The 7,688-nt window shown below is 45.8% G+C and overlaps 1 long non-coding RNA gene across 1 annotated transcript; it reads right to left on the bottom strand.

Moving 5' to 3' along the window:
- Positions 1–3,535: 3,535 nt before the first annotated feature.
- On the bottom strand, positions 3,536–3,911 carry LOC125362067. The gene is made up of 2 exons (XR_007213015.1): positions 3,864–3,911; positions 3,536–3,745 (listed from the first exon to the last, which is right to left on the bottom strand). It is a non-coding gene; the product is annotated as an uncharacterized LOC125362067 (long non-coding RNA).
- Positions 3,912–7,688: the final 3,777 nt, after the last annotated feature.

The following is a 7,688-nucleotide window of genomic DNA, read 5'->3' as shown; positions in this document are numbered from 1 at the left end:
GGAAAGATCTTCCATGTTCATGGACAGGTAGAATAAATATTGTGAAAATGGCCATACTGCCAAAAATGATATACAAATTCAATGCAATCCCCATCAAAGCCCCAATGACATCCTTTACCGACATAGGGATAGGAATCCAAAAATTCATAAATTCATATCAAACAATAAAAAGACCTAGAACAGCCAAAGTCATTCTAGGCAAAAAAAAAAAAAAATTCAGGTGTTATGAAAATACCAGATTTCAAACTCTACTGCAGAGCCATAAAAACAAAAACAGCTTGATATTGATACAAAAGTAGACCTGAAGATCAACAGAACAGAGTAAAAGACATGGAGATAAAACCACATAGTTATAGTCATCTGATATTCAACAAAGGAGCCAAAGACACACAATGGGGGAAAAAACAGCCTCTTCAATAATTGGTGTTGGGAAAACTGGTCAGCCATATGCAGAAAACTAAAAGTGGACTGTTGCTTATCACCATGTACTAATATCAATTCAAAATGCATCAAAGACTTCAACATCAGACCCCAAACTCTGAAACTAGTTCAAGACAGAGTAGGGGAGACATTAGAACTTATAGATACCAGCAGGAACTTCCTGAATAGAGCCCCAGGGGCACAACAGATAAGACTCCACACGTGGGACTACATTAAAATAAAAAAGACAGCTAAGGACATAGTTACTAAACTAGAAAGACAGACAACCAAATGGGAAAAGATCTTCACCACCAAAACATCAGAGACCAATATATATCCAATGTATATCCAATATATACAAGGAGCTAAGAAACTACCCCCTCCTAAACTTAATACACCAATTTTTAAATGGGCAAGGGAGCTAAGAAGAGACTTCTCTGCAGATGTAAGAATGGCAAAGAAACACATAAGGAAATGTTCATCATCCCTGGCTATAAAGGAAATGCAAATCAAAACAACCCTGAGATATCATCTTACCCCAGTTAGACTGGCCAATGTTTTGAATTCAAACAACAAATGCTGGCAGGGATGTAGGGAAAAAGGAACACAATGCACTGCTGGTGAGAATGTAAACAAGTACAACCACTCTGGAAAGCAGTCTGGAGATTCCTTAAAAAACTAAATGTAGACCTTCCCTACAACCCAGCCACACCACTTCTAGGCATCTACCCTAAATACCATGAGCCAGGATATGTTAAGGCACCTGCACATCCATGTTCATTGCTGCACTGATCACAATAGCCAAGATATAGAAACAACCCAGATGCCCCACAATAGATGAGTGGATCCAAAAAGTGTGGTACCCATATACAATGGAACTTTACACGGCCATTAGAAAGAATAAAATAATGTAATTTGCAGGGAAATGGATGGAACCATGTGAAGTGAGGTAAACCAAGCTCAGAAAGACAAACAGTGCATGTTCTCCCTGATATATAGAAGTTAGATCTAAAGGGCACTGGAATAAGACAAATTACACAGAAGTCTAGATACTCACATATAGGGAGACCAGAAGAGAAGTCTTAGGAGAGGATCACAAAGGTGCAATATCCAAGCACCTCTTCATATGTGTATAAAATAATATACATACTAAAACAAACTCCAAAGATATGGAAACAAAGGACTTCTTTAAGTTTGTTGTTTTTTGTCCCTGATGACTCTGTATTCTGTACTTTATCTAGAGTGTGTTCAAATGCATATCTGTGAGAGGGTGAGGTGAAGGCAGAAAACCCAAGGATAAAGGGTGAAAAAGTACAGCAGTGGAGCTCGCTGGACATTGATGAAAGTGAAAGTGAACTGTGCAACCGGTGGGTGGAGATGGGAGGGAGGGAATGGGAGAGAATGAGGAGCAGATGACACTGTATGAAAAGAAATGCACTTATTACCTGATGCATGTGAATGTAACCCCTCTGTATATCACCTCTATAATAACTATAATTTTTTTAAAGAAAGCACATTGAATTAGAATGAATGGATCATTGGAGAAATATAGGATAAAAAAAATTTAATTCCTGTAACCAAATGAAAATAAAACTACAATAGACCCAAATTTGTGGAATACAGCAAAAGTAGTGCTAAGAGGACGGTTTTCCTTTAAAAAAAAAAAAAAAGGCAGCAGAGGAGGCGCTGCACGGTGAAATTCCAAGCCCTGCTTGTTGTCACCAATTAAGTTACAAAGAAGGATGCTGAGCCTATCAGTGGCTGAAGTCTGACTCTCCTCAAAGCCCCTCGCCCTAATTAAGTGATCAGCCCCTTTAAAGCACCTATTATTTAACCGCAGCTAGCTGAAGGAGTTGAAGGGACCACATGTCACAGCACTAGTATCTTATGGACAAAGGGATAGAAGCAGAAGCCATGTGCACAGCCTCCCTCTCCTGCCCCTTTCAGACTCAGTGGAGAAGGGGCCAGAGGTCAATTCATAACCATTATGTTATTAAAAATAAAAAAGACATGCCCATGATCCAGCTTGCTCTTCTGCCATCTCTAGGATGTGGCTACCTTCATTGTAGTCCAAAAGGACCCCCACTCCCCTTGCCTCCTCTCCTGGAAGAGGGCAAACTCTGGAATTAACTTCAGATTGCAAACGCCGTGCTCTACTGACCTCTCGTGGGACAATCTGGTACTACAGCTGCTGAGAAGCAGCCTTGCCAAGGCGGAGAACCAAGTGTAGAAAGGAGATAGATGCAAGGGTGGGCCTTACCTACAGAGTCTAGAAAAGGAGGACTTTCAATCTTTCCTCCACACATGGCTCCAGAATCTCAAGCTTCCTTCCTCAGAACTCAGAACTGTAAGGTCCACCCCAGGGAAGGCTCCATGCAGATGCTCCCCCCCCACCCCGTTTAAGTCTGCGCCCAGTACCTGAGTTACCTAGGTAACTGGCACACCTGGAGGCAGTTACCTCCCCCTTCTCTGGGGTCACATCCAACCCACCTGGCCATATCTCCCGCCTTTTCCTATACAACCCGGCTCAACACTAGTCTCCATTCTCTTTCTTTTTCCCTCTTCCTCTCTCTTGCTCTTTTCTCTCTTTTTCCCTTCTTCCTTCTCCTCAATCTCCCTACACCTCCATCTTGTGTGGGCTGGTGAATTTGCTTTCCCCTCAGTAAACTCCTTTCTGCCTGAACCATGTGGCAGGTTTCCTTTCTGGCGAACCTTAGAAGGACTGGAAGTCCATTTCAGAAAAGAATTCACAATAACCATGGCTCCTTTTCTAAACCTCTGCGTCATTTGTATCCCAAACATATGGGTTTATGGGTTGAGCACCCACAGCGTGCTAGATAGAGTTCTGTCTCTAGTGGCCCAGGCATCACCCCCAGCCCCCAGTGACTAAAAGCAACATTTTCATAAAGAGTAGGAAGGGCAAGGTCAAGCAAGCAACACAATAAAGGTTGACAGATATATAGCAACTAGATTGATTGCCTAGAGCCTTCAAGCTAAAGGATTTTGTTTGGTGTGGTCGGGTTTTATTTAGCCATGCAACAAAGTTTACGTGTTTAAATGTTGTACCCTGAGAGGGAGAAAAATCCACGGAGGCACAACTAAAGGAGGGAAGGGGTTTTATTTACAACCTAAAATTCAGAACCAGAACAGCCCTCTACCTCCAAATGCTGGCCTGCGACTACCTTGTCCTGGGCTAATTACCCAGAACCCGGACCTGACCTCCAAACCTCCACTCCTTAACCTCCAACAGCCTCAACCTCCAAACCTCCAGAGGAGCGAGCTTCTTTCTATTCCTCCTTCCTGCAGGCCTCGCCTCTCCACAGGCCTCAGGCTTCAAACCTCCCCACAGGCCTCAGGCTCCAGGCTCCTTTGCAGGCCTCAGGCTTCAGACTTCCCCACAGGCCGCAGGCTCCAGGCTCCTTTGCAGGCCTCAGGCTTCAAACCTCCCCACAGGCCTCAGGCTCCAGGCTCCTCTGAAGGCCTCAGACTTCGGACTTACAGGCCTCAAGCTCCGCTCTGCTTTACAGACCGGCTCATCTCCGCTCAGCTTGGCTCCTCTGGCAGGCACCGTCCGCTGTCTGCTGTCCTCTGTCCTCTCTCCTCTTTCTCTCCCCCTCCACTGCAAACAGGCTGCATAGATATCGATATCGATATAGATATATAGATAGCCCTCCCTCTGATGCCCCGCCCCCCTCCAGCCAGCGGACCCACTCAGAACTGCCACCGTGGCATTGAGGCGGCATGGGGCGGGACTTCCTGGGCTGCCCCTCCCACACCCCAGACGCTTCAGCCGCCGGGCCCACTTAGAAGTGTCACCGTGGCAGTGACGCAGCGTAGGGCGGGACTTCCAAGGCTGCCGCTCCCACAGTCCTGACACAGCCTGGTGCCACGCCCCCTCCATGACGCTATGACGCTAGCTCGGGGCGGGACTTCCGGCCACACTGGTTATTACAAAATTAGCATCTCAATAACTAATTTATCTGACCCCAGAGAACTCAGCTGAGAGATTGTCCCTCCTCCCAGCCTCAAGTCACCACCCTTCCATGGCTCTTCTTTTGTTCTCTTGGTTTGGGCTACTATGAAGATGGAATCTCATAGACTTTGCTGCCCAGGCTGACTTCCGAGCACAATCCTCCAGCAGCTACGATTATTGGGGTGTCACAGAGAGACAAAGGAGGACGGTCTTGGGAGAGGAACACAAAGGCACAACGCCTATGTGCATCCGATCGTACAGAATGTTTGTGGAAATGAACTGGAGGAAATGGGAATGGGGGGGTTGTTTGTTTTCTTTTTGTCTTATTTGTTGTTCACTTATCTGTCTTCAGAAGAGTGAGGGGAGCACAAAGGGTGAGCAAATGCAGCAGTGGTTCTCACTGGACACCATCTTGAACACCAACTACACAACTTGTGGTTAGTTAGGGACAAGAGGGGAAAACTGGGAGTGAGGGAAGGGGTGACATTGCCCAACAAGAAATGTACTCATTACCTGACTTACGTAACTAGAACCCCTCTGTACATCATTACCTTTACCATAACAACAAGAAAATTTTAAAAAAAAATAATCGCAGGCATGAGACATCAGCATCAGGCTCTTTATACGAATCTTAATTACAAAGAGTCAGCTCCCACAGAGACACTTGACAGTAATACAGAGGTTCCAGGATGGCTAGGAAAGGGTTAAAGCAGGGACCACAGGGTTCAAAGAGGCCTTGTCTGAGGGAAAGAGTAGAGAAGGGTAAAGGTGCAGCTGCCTCTGCAGGTGGCCACATAAAGTCCTAGTAACAGAGCAGTTGAGGCTTGGTTGTGCCAAAATAAAGTGTGATTTCAGGAAGAGTTCAGTCCAGGCACAGAGATGATTTTCAAGCTGATTCCAAGCAGGGAGTGGAGCTGAGCGGAAGACCTGGGGGGGGGGGGGGGGGACAGAGCTGCCCATCTAAGGAAGGTCAGATCAGAGGTCAGGGTGCCATCAAGGCTCTCTTTCTATCATTCCGAAGAGAGTTGTATCAATCCGGGGTCCAGTGTTTTTGGTAAGTTCATGGGCCTGGGTGTTTCTGATATGGGTTTGATATACCCATGTGGTTTTCTTGTTTGGGGACTTTTTGTATTGTTACTATAAAGGTGATGTACAGAGGGGTTACAGTTACATAAGTCAGGTAATGAGTACATTGCATCTTGGACAATGTGACTCCTTCCCTCACTCTCAGCTTTTTTCTCTAAGTTCTACAAGTTCTATAGTTCATACAAGTTCTATAGTTCTACAGGTCTATAGTTTTCTACAAGTTCTATAGTTCATTTTCAACCTAGTGTCTAGTGAGTGCCACTGATTTTATTTTTTTATTTTTTGTTTTTTGGCCAGTCCTGGGGCTTGGACTCAGGGCCTGAGCACTGTCCCTGGCTTCTTTTTGCTCAAGGCTAACACTCTACCTCTTGAGCCACAGCGCCACTTGTGGCTTTTTGCTGGTTCATTGGAAATAAGAGTCTCATGGACTTTCCTACCCGGAGCTGACTTTGAACCTCAATCATCATCAGATCTCAGCCTCCTGAGTAGCTAGGATCACAGTGTGAGCCACCGGTGCCTGGCCCCGCCTCTTTCTTTCTTCACCATAAGTTACAGAGGCTGACAGCACAGGCTCTGAGCAAGTAGCATCCAAATGTGATTGCTAGTCCTAATGTCTCTTTCCCATGAGACTAGATGGTGCCCATTGATCTTAGACCAAGGGCTCCAATGGGTGTACATTGTGTGAGCTTTAAGAGATTTTCCAAGAGATTGGAAGGGTGTACTTTTTCTTACACGATGCCTTAAATATCTTTGGTCAATATAAAAGAGTTTGCATTTTATGTAGAAACAGCATGCGTGGTGAGCTCAGTGAAACTGCATTAGCCAGTTGTTTCTAGAAGGCATGACCTGCTGCTGAGTTCCTTCTGAATTGTTTCAGAAATAGTGTCAGTGTTATTGGATCAACTTATAGAGAGAGAGAGAGAGAGAGAGAGAGTGTGTGTGTGTGTGTGTGTGTGTGTGTGTGTGTGTGTAGGCCAATCTTGGGACTTGAATTCAGGGCCTGGGCACTGTCCCTGATCTTTTGGGCTCAAGGCTGGTCCTCTACCAGCTCCACTTCTGGCTTTTTTGGCTGGCTTAATTGGAGATCAGAGTCGTACAGACATTTCCCTGTCCAGGGCTGGCTTTGAACTTCAGTCCTCAGATCTCAGCATCCTGAATAGCTAAGATTATAGGCATGAGCCACTGGTGCCCAGCTGGGATTTCTTGATTCAAGCGGGTCTGTAGATGATAGTTCGTGAGGGTAGGAGGATTGTGGGCGATTCTTGATGTCTTCCCTGGCTCTCTTAGTAGCTTTTGCATTGGGGTTGATGCCTATGCTGGGTCACTTTCACACCTGCAAGTTGGTGTGCTGTCCATCTTACAATGTAAGTTATGAGTGAGCTGTTCTGACTCTTCTGCCAGTCGTCCTGCGATCGTGCTGAATGGGTGTGGGCAATACTGTGGCTAAGAATGCTATTGACTGCTGGAAAGCTTTCCAGTTCTCTCTGAAGTGAAATAAGTTTGCCTCCATTTCTTAGATTTCTGTTTCCTTACTCTAAAAATAGACAAATTTGCTATTATACCCCCCCCAAAAAAAATGCTACAGGTCTTTATCTATTGGTGGCTACTCAGGTTAAATGACACAGAGGTATACTGTACTCTTCTGACATGGCCCAAAGAGGCCTTCCCTCTGCTGTGACAAAACCATCCTTTCTTGCCAGGCACTGGTGGCCCACACCTGTAATCCTAGCTACTCATCAGGCTGACATCTAAGGATCCTGGTTCAAAGTCAGCTGGAACAGGAAAGGCCATGAAACTCTTATCTCCAATTAACCAATTAACCAAAAACTGGAAGTGGTGCTATGGCTCAAAGTGGTAGAGTGCTAGCCTTGAGCAAAAGAGCTCAGGGACAGTGCCCAGGCCCTGAGTTCCAGCCCCATGACTGATAAAAAAAAAAAAAAAAGTTTTTTAAATCCTTTCTATACTTTCTGGCGATTCCAGTTAGTGTCCGCTTCTAGATTCTTCCACTTGGGAGGTACATGGGGAGCTCATTGGAAATGAGGTTGGAAAGTTTGGTGACAGGAGCCACTTTGCCCACAGAGGTACCCGTCCTGCTGCGCTGGTCTCAGATGGTGCACGTCACTGGGGGTGCGGAACTAGCGCTGAAAGACTGGAGTGACACTTCCTGGCCACAGAGACGGGTCCCCGTGTCCCACATTCCTAACGCATG

The sequence above is a fragment of the Perognathus longimembris genome, chromosome 13 (assembly GCF_023159225.1).
Source record: "Perognathus longimembris pacificus isolate PPM17 chromosome 13, ASM2315922v1, whole genome shotgun sequence".
Taxonomy (NCBI): Eukaryota; Metazoa; Chordata; class Mammalia; order Rodentia; family Heteromyidae; genus Perognathus; species Perognathus longimembris.
The sequence above is the reverse complement of the archived record's forward strand: the minus strand, read 5'-3'. Positions and strand labels throughout refer to the sequence as shown.